The 13,271-nt window shown below is 42.0% G+C and overlaps 1 protein-coding gene across 2 annotated transcripts in view; it reads right to left on the bottom strand.

Moving 5' to 3' along the window:
- Positions 1-13,271, bottom strand: part of LOC101323319 (GTPase IMAP family member 4) — a 43,134-nt gene that overhangs the window by 15,208 nt on the left and 14,655 nt on the right. Inside the window, exon 1 of one of the 2 annotated variants that reach the window (XM_019933945.3) lies at positions 6,197-6,487. The exons of the other annotated variant lie outside the window; for it this stretch is intronic. The gene's annotated coding sequence lies outside the window, so the exon portion shown is untranslated. Of the gene's footprint in view, positions 1-6,196; positions 6,488-13,271 lie in introns of those variants that run through there. 2 annotated transcript variants of the gene reach the window in all.

Below are 13,271 nucleotides of genomic sequence, written 5' to 3' on the forward strand. Positions count from 1 at the left end.
AAATCAGACAGGAAGAAGTAAAACTGTCACTGTTTGCAGATGACATGATACCATACATAGAAAATCTTAAAGACGCCACCAGAAAACTATTAGAGCTCATCAATGAATTCAGTAAAATTGCAGGATACATAACTAATACACAGAAATCTGTTGCATTTCTATACACTAGCAATGAACTATCAAAAAGAGAAATTGAGAACACAATCCCATTTACCATTGCATCAAAAAGAATGAACTACCTAGGAATAAACCTACCTAAGGAGATAAAATACCTGTACTCTGAAAACTATAAGACACTGATGAAAGAAATTAAAGATGACACAAACAGAATGGAAGATAATACTGTGTTCTTGGATTGGAAGAATTAAGATTGTTAAAATGACCGTACTACCCAAGGCAATCTACAGATTCAATGCAATCCCTATCAAAATGTCAACGGCATTTTTTACAGAACTAGAACAAATAATTTTAAAATGTGTATGGAAACACAAAAGACCCAGAGAAGTGGAAACAATCTTTTTTTTAAATTCCTTTATTTATTTCTCTTTATTTATTTTTGGCTGCATTGGGTCTTTGTTGCTGCGTGCGGGCTTTCTCTAGTTGCAGCAAGCGGGGGCTACGCCCCATGTCCCCTGCCTTGGCAGGCGGATTCTTAACCACTGCACCACCAGGGAAGTCCAGCCAAAACAATCTTGAGAAAGACAGTTCTGGAGGAATTACACTCCCTGACTTCAAACTATACTATTTAAAAAGCTACAGTAATGAAAACAATATGGTATTGGCACAAAAACAGACACATAGATTAATGAAACAGAACAGAGAGCCCAGAAATAAACCCATGCACATATGGTCAAAGGAGGCAAGAATATACAATGGGGAAAAGACGTTCTCTTCAATAAGTGGTGCTGGGAAAATTAAACAGCTACATGTAAAAGAGTGACATAAGGACATTTTCCAACACCATATCCAAAAAGAAACTCAAATTGTGTTAAAGACCTAAATGTAAGACTGGATATCATATAATCCCTAGAGGAAGACATAAGCAGAACCCTCTTGACAGAAATCGCAGCTATATTTTTTTGCATCTGTCTCCTAAAGCAGAGGACATAGTATAAAAGCAAAAGTAAGCAAATGGGACCTAATTAAACTTCAAAGCTTTTGCACAGCAAAGGAAACCATCAACAAAACAAAAACACAACCTAGAGAATGGGAGAAAATATTTGCAAATGATATGACACATAAGGGGCTAATGTTCAAAATATAGAAGCAGCTCATACAACTCGACATCAAAAACAAACAACTTGATTTAAAAACAGGCAGAAGACCTGAATACACAGTTTCCCAAAGCAGACAAACAGATAGCCAACAGGCACATGAGAAGATAGTCAACATCGTTAATCACCAGGGAAATGCAAATCAAAACCACAATGAGAGATCACCTCACACCTGTCAGAATGGCTATCATCAAAAAGAACACAAATTACAGAAGTTGGTGAAGATGTGGGGAAAAGGGACCCCTCCTGTACGTAACTTGGTGCAGCCATTGTGGAAAACAGTATGGAGGCCCCTCAACGCTAAAAATAGAAGTACCATGTGACCCCACAATTCCACTCCTGGGTATATATCTGAAAAAACAAAACAAAAACAAAAGCACTAATTTGAAAAGATACATGCACCCCGATGTTCACGGCAGCATTATCTACAATTGTCGAGACATGAACGCTACCTAAGTGTCCATCAACAGATGAATGGATTAAGAAAATGTGGTATATATATAGACACAACGCGATACTACTGAGCCATAAAAAGAGAGAAAATTTGCCATTTGCAAGAACATGGATGGACTTGGAGGGTATTATGCAAGTGAAATAAGTCAGAGAGAGAAAGACAAATACTGTGTAATATCACTTATATGTGGACTCTAAAAACTACAACAAACTAGTGAATAGAACAAAAAAGAAGCAGACTCACAGATACAGAGAACAAACTAGTGGTTACCAGTGGGGAGAGGGGCAATATAGAGGTAGGGGACTAAAAGGTACAAACTAGTAGGTATAAAATGAGATATAAGGATACATTGTACAAAACAGGGACTATAGCCAGTATTTTACAATAACTATAAATGGAGTATAACCTTTACATATTGTGAATCACTATATTGTACACCTGTAACTTATATAATAGTGTCCACTAACTATACTCCAATTAAAAGAAAACACAATGAGATATGAACTCACACCTGTTAGGATGACTACATCAAAAAGCCAAGAAATAACAAGTGTTGTGAGGATGTGGAGAAAAGGGAACCTCATGCATGTCGGTAGGAATATAAATTGGGGCAGCCACTGTGGAAAACCAAATGGAGGTTCCTCAAAAAAATTAAAAATAGAACTTCATACGATCCAGCCATCTCACGTCTGGGTATTTATCCAAAGAAAATGAAAACACTAACTAGTAGAGATATCTGCACCCCGATGTTCATTGCAGCATTATTTACAATAGTTAAGATATGGAGACAACCTACGTGTCCACTGATGGTTGGAAGAATAAAGGAGATACACACACACACAAATAGTATTCAGCCACAAGAAAGAAGAAAATCATGCCATTTGTGACAGCATGGATAGATCTCAGGGCATTAGGCTAAGTGAAATAAATCAGAGAGAAAGACAAATAGTGTACAAACTCATTTATATGTGGAATCTAGACAAAGTAAAAGCCAGGCTCATAGATACAGAGAACAGCATGGTGGTTGCGAGAGGCGGGGGCTGAAGGTGGAAGTGGGAGAAGTGGGTGAAAGGGATCAAAAGGTAAAAATAAGTAAATAAATAACTAAATAATAAGTAAATAAAATGAATACTCGTTGCAATGTGTATACACATATATAAGCTCATTACAGGCTCGTATATAAGCTCACATATATACGTCAATACCAAGCTTAGAAATATTGTTTAACTGATTATTGAATCTACTGGAAAAAAATGCATGAATTTTATTTTATGCAAATTAAAATTCAATAAAGCTGAAAACCGCTGCTTGTCCCGTACTGTTTCCTGGGATGCCTGTAACGTGCTGTATATTATGTGTTGCAAAAAAGGTTTGACATTTTTGAGAAAGATACGTAGAAGCATTATCGGTTTTTATGTTGTCGGGAATTTCCATAACAGCAAACGCTTCTAATAAATGAGTTACTACAGCATCAGCTTTTTCAGAAGATAATGGAGGTGCCCATGAAAAATGAGAGTAGGTGTCTACAGAATGATGAATATATTTTAACTTTCCAAAACCAGGATATTGAGTTACATCCATTTGCCGGATAGCATTAGCAGATAAGCCTTCAGGGTTAACTCCAATATTCAAACAAGGTTGATTAACGGCAGCACATTGCGGGCATGTACGGAGAATAGTTTTTGCTTGTTTCCATGTAAGATTAAATTTATTTTTCAATCCTCTGGCATTAGTATGATATCTGTGATGTTCTGCTGTAGCTAATTGTACAGTACCCACTAAAGTATCAATAAAATCATTTCCAGCTACCAATGGGCCGGGTAAATGAGTATGAGCACGAGTATGAGTAATATAAAGTGGTGCAGTACGTAGTCTAAGTATCTGTTGGAGTTGCAAAAATAAAGAGTGCAGTTCGATCCATCATTTGGGATAAAAGCGGTCTCAATATTTTTAACTGTAAATTCCACATACTGAGAGTCTGTAATTATATGAAGAGCAATTGGATAATCTTGTAACAATAGTATTACAGCAAATAGTTCTGCTTTTTGAGCTGAAACATATGGAGATTGTAATACCTTTTGATCATGACTGTTAGCATATCCTGCTCTTCCTGTTTTATTGGCATCAGTAAAAAAGGTTGGTCCTATAACAGGATCTGATTGAACTATTTTTGTCAAAATCTGATTAGTCTTTTTTTAAAAATGTAAACGTTTATCAGAAGGATAATGATTATGTATTTTGTCTATATAATGAGCACAGGCCATTTGCCAGTTATCCTCCAGCTGAAAAAGAGTTTGTATTTTTTTGTTTGAAAAAGGGATTATAAGTTTATGTGGGTCCTGACCACATAATTGTCTTAATCGTAACCTACCTTTAATAATAACATCAGCTATTTTTTGTACATAAGATTGTAATGTTTTTTGAGCTTTATGAGCTAAAAATATCCAATTGATGAGATTACTGTGTTGTTGTAGTAATCCAGTAGGGGAATGAGGAGTATGAAATACAGTAAGTCCTAAATGATCCAGAGATTCAATCCGATCCAACTGTGCATCATGTATATGTTTTTCTATCCATTTAAGTTCTTGTTCCGCCTGGGGAGAAAGTCCACGGTGACTATTCAATGCTGGATCGCCTTCCAAGGTGTGAAATAAATTTTGTAACTTATAAGTAGGAATTCCTAGGCTAGGATGTAACCAATTAATATCTCCTAGTAATTTTTGAAAATCATTTAATGTTACAAGAGAATCTCGTCTAATTTGTACTTTCTGAGGAATAATCTGAGTATTGGTTACAATTTGTCCAAGCTATTGCCAGGGAGCACATTTTTGAATTTTTTCAGGAGCTGTCTGTAAACCCCATTCTTTAAATTTCAACTCTGCTTGTTGTAACATCTGCTGTGGTGTTTGCTGATGGGGATGAGCAAATAGAATGTCATCCATATAATGGAGACTACGTGCCTCAGGATACATGTGAGTAATTCCTCCAAAGGCTGATTAACAAAAAATTGGCACATAGTTGGACTATTTAACATCCCCTGAGGGAGAACTTTCCATTGAAATCTCTGAGCTGCATGTTCTTGATTTAAGGCTGGTACAGTAAATGCAAATCTTTCACAATCTTGAGGTTGTAATGGTATAGTAAAAAACAGTCTTTCAAATCTATAATCATAAGTTCCCAATTGCGAGGGAGCATTGCAGCAGGTGGAATTCCAGGTTGTAATGCCCCCATTGGTTGAATAATCTCATTAATTTTTCGTAAATCTGTCAACATTCTCCATTTTCCTGATTTTTTCTTTTTTTTTTTTTTTTTTTTTTTTTTTTTTTTTTTGCTGTACGCGGGCCTCTCACCGTTGTGGCCTCTCCCGCTGCGGAGCACAGGCTCCGGACGCACAGGCTCAGTGGCCATGGCCCACGGGCCCAGCCGCTCCGCGGCATGCGGGATCTTCCCGGACCGGGGCACGAACCCGCGTCCCCTGCATCGGCAGGCGGACTCTCAACCACTGTGCCACCAGGGAAGCCCTCCTGATTTTTTCTTGATTATAAAAACAGGTGAATTCCAAGGGCTAGTGGATACTTCAATATGTCCTGCTATTAATTGTTCTTGTACTAATTGGTGTAATGCTTGTAATTTTTCTTGAGTTAAGGGCCACTGCTCTGTCCATAAAGGGGTATCCTTCAACCATTTTAATGGTAATGCAAATTTTCGAGCAGTGGCCCCTATCCTAAATTTGGATATCCAAGCCCAGCATAATCTTTCCCTGTTTTAGTTACATGTTGGGGTTCAGTAGCATTGTTTTTATTTTCTTCCAATTTAGCCATCAAATTTTCCAACTTTGAAAGTATATCAGAAATCTCATTCTGTTGAGAAAGTGGCATTTCATTTTGTTTGCTAGCTTGCTTCTAACCTTTATCATCATCAGAAAAAGCCCCTTCATCACTGGAATCCGAAAAATCCTCTCCTGTCTCAGACACAAGGGGAGGAGGAGGGGAGGAAGGTCCTCTATAGGAGACTCACGGGGCAGAGTACGAAAAGCAGCAGAGTGATCGCGAGCAGGATTCGGACGCTGAGGACGCGCCCCATATTTACTTTCAGTTTCAGATTGTAATGGTTCCAGGGCAAGGGAAATTAATTTACACCAAACACGGACAGATATAAGGTCTCCATGCTGATGAGCTCTTCTTAAGGTTCGCATAACCTGTTTCCAAACTTTTAAACTCAACTGGTTATGACTAGTAGGTTGAAACCAGTAACAATATTTACGTACCAGCGCAAACAATTCATCAATTCATCAAAAGATTCTGGTTTCACTTTCACTCCTGAACTCCGTAATAACTGTTTCAGGAGTTTAATGTATTGAAATTCTACTGAATGGGAATTCCCCCTTTCAGTTACTCTACTGTTGCCGAAGGTTTCGCTCTGAGCGGACCAATTTCCCCTTCGGTCCCGCCATCACGCGATTACTTACCTTCAGGTCCCTGTTCGGGCGCCAAATGTTGCAGTTTATCTTATGACAGGGTTTCCGAAAGCAACCTCATCACTCGAGATGAACTGTGCCGAAGCACAGCAGTAGAGGGCTGCCTCTCGCTCAGGCAAAACAGCGCCGTCTGTCCTGCTGTGGTAGCTTTCATTTACGCATTATCTATGTTTACATCTTAAGACTTGTTTTCTTAACATTCCAGAAATGCCAAAGCAGCAACATATGCTTCTATCGATTATACAAGCAACAGTGGGCTTTCTTGAAGACATGCCGTGCTACGCGTCCTTGAGCTCAGAAGCGGCACAAGGACATCTCCGTGTGTTCCCATCATTCTGATTATACTAAAGCAGCACAAGGACGTTTCCTTGTGTTCTGATTATACTGAGGTCATTTCATGCATCAGTGCCCAAAGTCTCCAGGACTGCCTGCAGTCCTGGCTTATTCGCCCGCCCTCGGTTTGCCGAGGGGTGCCAGCCCCTTGCCTTGCAGAGGGGCTCTGGCCTATGGGTCACGTCTCCTTTCCATGTCCTCGGTTATTTCACTACACTTTAAAAGCCTAAACTTTATAAAGAAAACTTAACAAGTCAATTTTTTATCATTGCCCATTTGGAAGTAATAGCAACTTGAAATTTGTCTTAGAATTTCTCTATTTCCAAGTTGTAAATGGCCACAAATAATTCTGTGTAAATATATATATGTAAATGTTGCTCATTCTCTCTCATTACATTTTACTTCTATTTAACAGGAGATCAGGGATTTCAGCATCCAGATAGCAAACTGGCCATATGCCAAGCTTTCTGGATAATGAACTGAGATCAGTTATCGACCACAGACGTTCTCTTTCTGCAAACCCTAATAAAAACCAGGATGCCATAGACAATTAGGAGTATAAGTATCAGAGACAAGAGGTTTCAACAGATTTCTGGAAGGACGCATCGGAGCAGAACACCCACGGCCAACATGGCCCCAGAGAGGCTGTCCTGAGGTGCCCGCGGATGTTGACGGAAGCACCTCGGGGAGGTGGGCTTCAGAAATTTCCACTCCAAGGGGATGGGGCTGTAGGGCTGAAAGCAGGGCATTCGTGGAAGAAGTGAGTATGAGACACATGATCCAGTCATCTCCTCACTTCCCCCTCATTCAGAACCTCACACTTCAAGGTCTCTCTTCCCGAGTGGGTAATTGAAGGAATCTCCCCTAGAGGTTAGAGCATCTCCAGAGAAAATCCTCTGCATTCTGGCATTTTGCATTCCCTCTACATAACAGCCTGTCCTGCGGTCACCTCAGGTGAAGCCTGCAGTCGGCACCCTCACTCAGACGTGGAACTTCCAGGTTTTCTAATGATTTATTCCAAACTACGAAGAGGCAGTCAGGGAGAGCTGCTGTTTGACGAAAAACTGCGATATGAGAGACAGTTGAAAAAGACAACGATAAACAGCAAAAATAACCCCACAGGGAGCCATACACACAGGAAACAAAACCAGGAAAAGACTAACCGAACATAAAAATCAACTTCTCTTTCAGATATCTAGATTACTAATCCTCCCACTGAAATCAACTAACAATACTGAAAAATATTACACACATTTTCTTAAAAGCACAGGTGAGCAGGCAAGAAAATAACCTTTCTCAGACGCGGAACTAAGTGAAGGTGGGCAAGTTGAGCACAGCAGCTAGCTGTCACTCTGAGGGTATTTCACCAGCCCTGGAGAATTTAAAGTCTGCTTCTCAAAACCACATTGACAACAAAGACTGAGAGTTCTTGCCGCCAGCACAACCTCACTAAGAGAATTTGTAAAGAGTGTGCTTGAGGCAAGAGGAAAGTAATCACAGATAGTAAATCAGAGGTTGAAAAGAAAGAAGAAAGAAAGAAGAAAGGAAGGAAGGAAGGAAGGAAGGAAGGAAAGAAAGAAGGAAGGAAAGACAAAAAAAGGGAGAGAAGATAATGGTAATAACTTCTAGGGCTTAAAAAGGAAAAAAATACACAATAATGCATAGATGGGGTGGAAGGTGGGGACGGAGTTTAAATGTTCTATAGTAATTGGTTGTATAAGAGGAAGGTTAAAATATAGATTCCTTTTAGACTTTGTTAAGAATATGTGTTGTATGAGGAATATAGCCAATATTTTGTAATTACTGTAAATGGCATGTAACCCTTAAAAATGGTATAAAAAATTTCAAAATTTTGAAAAAAGAATATGTGCTGTGGCCACTAAGAAAATTAGGAAGAGTGTATATAATTTCCAACTGAGTAGAAAACAAAATAGAATGTGAAAAGAAGAACCAAATAATCCAACTTAAGGCACAAAGAAGAAAGAAAAACAAACTATGAAACAGGTTGGACAAGTGGAAAGCAAAAAATAAAATATTACAAATGCATCCAAATAGATCATAAATTATAACTACGATAAATACACCAAAGATTTCCGATCAAAAATAAATATTGTTTGGAGTGGATTGCAAAGGAAATCCAAATCTAAAACATGAAACTTGAGAGAGGTTGAAAGCAGGAGTAGAGGCAAATACAGCAATCCGATTCTAAACAAACAAGAACAAAATATCAAATGAGATAGAATTTTCATTCAGTGTTTCTTGCGAGCCTGTTATGTGCCAAGCACTGTTTTAGGCAATAGCAAGGTAAAGATCCTTGCCCTCCGGGCCTTTCAGCGTTCCTTGAAGGGACAGAAAAGAAGCAAAAAAGGAATAGTGTGTGAATTATAAAATAAGTATAGAAGATGTTCACTTATGTAAGAAAAAACAATCAGGGAACATATGGTAAAGAGGACCAAGAGTGAGAAGGCAGGTTAAACGTCAACAGTGTGGAAAGGGAATACCTACAAAGTCCTATTCTGCAACATGGCAACTTGCTGATTGCAAATCTCAGAGAATGCAACCCAATCTAGGAAGAGTTTTGGATAATCGAGATGCTTTTTAACAAGAAGAGAGAAATTTGAGAACAATTGCCTTGGATATTCCATTTTTTATATTTGTTTATAAATATAGATGAGACTGATGTTTAAAAATATAAGTTGGTTTGCAACGTCCTCGGGATCTTCCCAGGTGTCATCTGAAACCGACGGTGAGGCAGACCACTCCAGGTGGGCAGCCGGCAGGTTTAATAAGCAAGGAACTTACAAGGCTTGTCCTGAGCGGCCACGAGGAGAATAGCTCTCCACCCGGGTCTGCCAGAATCGTCAACCTTTATACAGAGGCCTTCAGTGGGTTCGGTCCTGTCTAGCATCCAGATAGTGTCAATTTCTACTCAAGGCTGTATCCTTGGGGAGGCTTCTGGGAGTGGGGAAGCCAAGCAGAACACACATACCACGGACAGCGGAGTAGGTGGGGAGCCCCCAACTGGCTGGGTCTAGTTCTTAGGTCCAACTCTCAAGCCCCGTGACCCGCTCTCGCGATGTCACAGGCTCGCGGCTCGCGCAACGCGCCCTGGCGGTCAGCGAGGGCTTTCGCTAGCACGGAGGTGGCTGCTTTGGTAGCTCCCTGGCTGCATTGGTGGCAGATGTCACAGCAACAATACAGTCACATGCAAGAGAAAACGCAGGTTAAGACAATGATTCCCCAAATCAATGACCAACTTTTTCTACCAAGAACCTATGATCGGAACCACTGATTTACTAGGTCCCCAGGTAGGGGGGTCGGATCACTCAGGGGCTTCACTTGTGCCCTCATGTGACTCAGTAAAGATGATACATTAACAGTCTCATCAGTAGGAACACACTGCATTCTGTTTGGACAATGGCACGGGTGCCTCCTTGCCAGGCAGGGATCACGTCCAAGGCCATTCTAGTTTGGAGGGCAGCTTTTCTCATTAGAGAAATGTCAGCGTTCAGTAAGGACAGGCTTCGATGGCTCTCATTCAAGACTTGCTGGGTGAACTTACCAAGGGCTTCTCTGTGTGTATACCTTCCAGAAAGGATGCGATTTTGCCTCTATGTTCAACAAATTACCCTTCCAACGAACTTTTGGTCGTTCCTGGATTATATACGCAGCACTTTACAAATGATTGCTCTGTCTCAAACGTGCCTCCTTTGACCTCGGGGCTCATTACTCAACATCTCTGGAGCCCCTTCTGCTGGAGTCATCTTTGAACTTAAAAGCCACAGTGGAAAACAAGTCTCTGATTTGTAGCTTCTTTTTTTTTTTTTTTTTTTTGCGGTACGCGGGCCTCTCTCTGCTGTGGCCTCTCCCACCGTGGAGCACAGGCTCCAGACGCACAGGCTCAGCGGCCATGGCTCACGGGCCCAGCCTCTCCACAGCATGTGGGATCTTCCCGGACCGGGGCACGGACCCGTGTCCACTGCATCGGCAGGCGGACTCTTAACCACTGCGCCACCAGGGAAGCCCTGTAGTTTCTTTTTTTTTCAACCAGAAGCATGCTTTCAAGTTGGGTCATTGACCCTGTTCACCAGATTGAGACCCCGGCACAAGGTAAATCCGTTCTCCATAGGTCAAGTTGTGATCTCTAAGAACGGTCGGAACTTTGGCCACAGCTCACACCATAAACTTGCTGTGACAGTCTCCTATTCATAGCAGTGAGCCTTACTGCCTGTCCTCTCCCAAGGACGGGGAGACTCCATGGCACAGATTTTTAGCTGGTAAGGCTCCGCTCGGATTGACCGTGAGAAAATAAGGCTCAGGGCTCTTCGGGACACTTCCCCTCCTTCAGATATTGCAAGCCCTACTCCATCCCTTTGAATCCTTTGACTGTGTGGGATGTACACATAAGTACCCCTCTGGGAATGTGGTCATGTCAAATTTCTTTCCATAATCTGCACGAGCAGAGCGCTTCCCTGGACTCCTGCTACACCACTCACGGGAAGCACGCAGCGCCACTCTTACAGGAAGAGGATTGGCAAGATCTTGGCATTCTTCTCTAGCGTGATCTGCTCCATAGCAAAGAAGGTGATCTATGGCTGAGCCTGTGATTAAATAAGACAGGCTTCACGAAGAAGGGAGGGCAAAGAAGGAAGACATTTATTCTTGTCTCCTACTGGCCCATCAAACTGGGTCCATCAGTGCCTCATGAAGGAAGTCTTGGATAGCTTCTGCCCTAAGCGCAAACCCTCTCCGGTCTCTGTTAGTCCCATTTGTGTAATTACAACATCCAACCCAATAATCAAACTCGGAATTTCACTGCAGGGTAAAGCGTCTCCTTCCCCTGGCTGGTGCCTGCTTCCGCTGAAGGACCAGCAGTGTGCACAGGGCTTCTTCCATCTCTCGCCACCCTGCCCTTCGCCACCTCCTCCCCCCGTCACTCGCCTTGGTTGTGACCCCTCGTGGGTTGGAGGAGAAGAGGAAAAACCATTGAAGACAAGGCAGGTGTAATCTGGCTTTGGGGGATGGAGGCACACTTCGTGGCTCTTTTCCTCATGGGGCCCCATTAATGACTCCTCGCAGAGTCTCCCTGGAAATCTGCAATCACAAGTCCGACTGATAGCCACCATCTCCCCCCAGCTGGTCACTTCAACTCCAGTTCCGGGCACAGGTGCGATCCCTGGTGGACTTCCGGGCAAGTCCCCTCAGCCTGCCTTTGGCTGGCTCCCTCCTGTGTGGCCCGCATTGACTTATGGGGAGCACATACTTTTGCCCCACAGTCAGTGAAAGTTATGGTTGCTTCCAATCAGCCTCTTCAGTCTTTACTCTCTGACAAATAGTAACGTCCTTTTGGATTATATTTCCCACAGGAGCACCCGACTCCAAAGCTGAACTCCAGAGGACACAGGTCAGGTCCTCCCAGGAATCTCTTACCATACACCACTCATGTCCTCTGGCAGCATCAAAGCCCAAGGGGCCACCTTACTTGCTGGGAGGTGAGAGGGAAGTGTTGTCCTGTTGGGTAGGGCACGCAAGTGGAGTCCCCGTGGAGCCTCCCTTATTAAATCACACGGTTACACATAGATCCCCCTCTTTACCAGGGAGCCAATTACTCTTGAGATGAAGCCCAAAAGTTTGCCAATCCTAAAGGCTGTTGTTCTTATGATCAGAATGTCCTCTTTTCAAAAGCCCTTTCCTCTTGACCTCTTCAAATACCTACCGAATTAGCTGAAGAGCTAAACCTCACCTAACTGGTTTCCAGCTCCTTCCTTGGCAGGACCTGCCCAGATCTTCTAGTGTATGCCTTTGGAATGTGGGGGTGTTGGCAATACTGAGGACTCAGCTGAAATTCACATTTATGTTAATATCCTGTCACATTCACCCCAGGCCTCTCACATAACCTTCAGTCGAAAATTTCAATGTAGGACGTTTACATTGGACCCGCCCTTTGACGTCTGCTACTCAGCTTGTCACAAACCTAATTCAGTACTGTGACTCCTGAGTCTACCCGATGATCTTATCTGGAGACCCCAACTTTCCTGTTTCTGAAGAGAAGCATGATCAATCATTCCAGGCACCCACATGGACACATCCTATACATCCTTCACAGGAGATTTCAAGCCCTGAATTCTTCCTCAAGTCTTCTCCTATGAATCCTACTTTAATTCCCCAATTATGGGTCATGGCTCTCACATATTTCAACAATTAGGAATGATGCACACAAAAAATGCTGGAATTTCCAGAGACCTCAGAACTCAGAACCACCTTCAGAGAAAACTGGGATGTAAGCATTGTGAAGATAGTCGAGCGGGCAAGAATTCCTTCGACACGGGAGAAGATAATGTCGATGATTTTTATTTGATTTACTCATTTCTCCTCTGGGCATGTCTTACCTTCCAAAGTGGAATATAAGCTGCATCGTCCATAGGCCCTAACGTACGCCTAGATACACACAAGTTAATTGAATTAATAATGCTTCTGCAAGTTGCTGAGAGAAAATGTCATTTAAACGGCTCTTAAATGAAAGTGTCAGGGCAGTGCATGAATAGTTCGCTCTCTAGAGATAATATTGCACTGATGAATCACTCACAAGGAACTACCTCTAAATACAAGAATTGTGTTATCGGAAATAGCAGTTTGGACCAGCGGTGTTACGTCACAACATATATTATGAATGTTTTCTCACAATGGGCTTTTCTTCCCTGCTGTCTTTACTCCATTCATAATATTTGTGACG

The sequence above is a fragment of the Tursiops truncatus genome, chromosome 9 (genome assembly GCF_011762595.2).
Source record: "Tursiops truncatus isolate mTurTru1 chromosome 9, mTurTru1.mat.Y, whole genome shotgun sequence".
In the NCBI taxonomy this organism is placed as follows: domain Eukaryota; kingdom Metazoa; phylum Chordata; class Mammalia; order Artiodactyla; family Delphinidae; genus Tursiops; species Tursiops truncatus.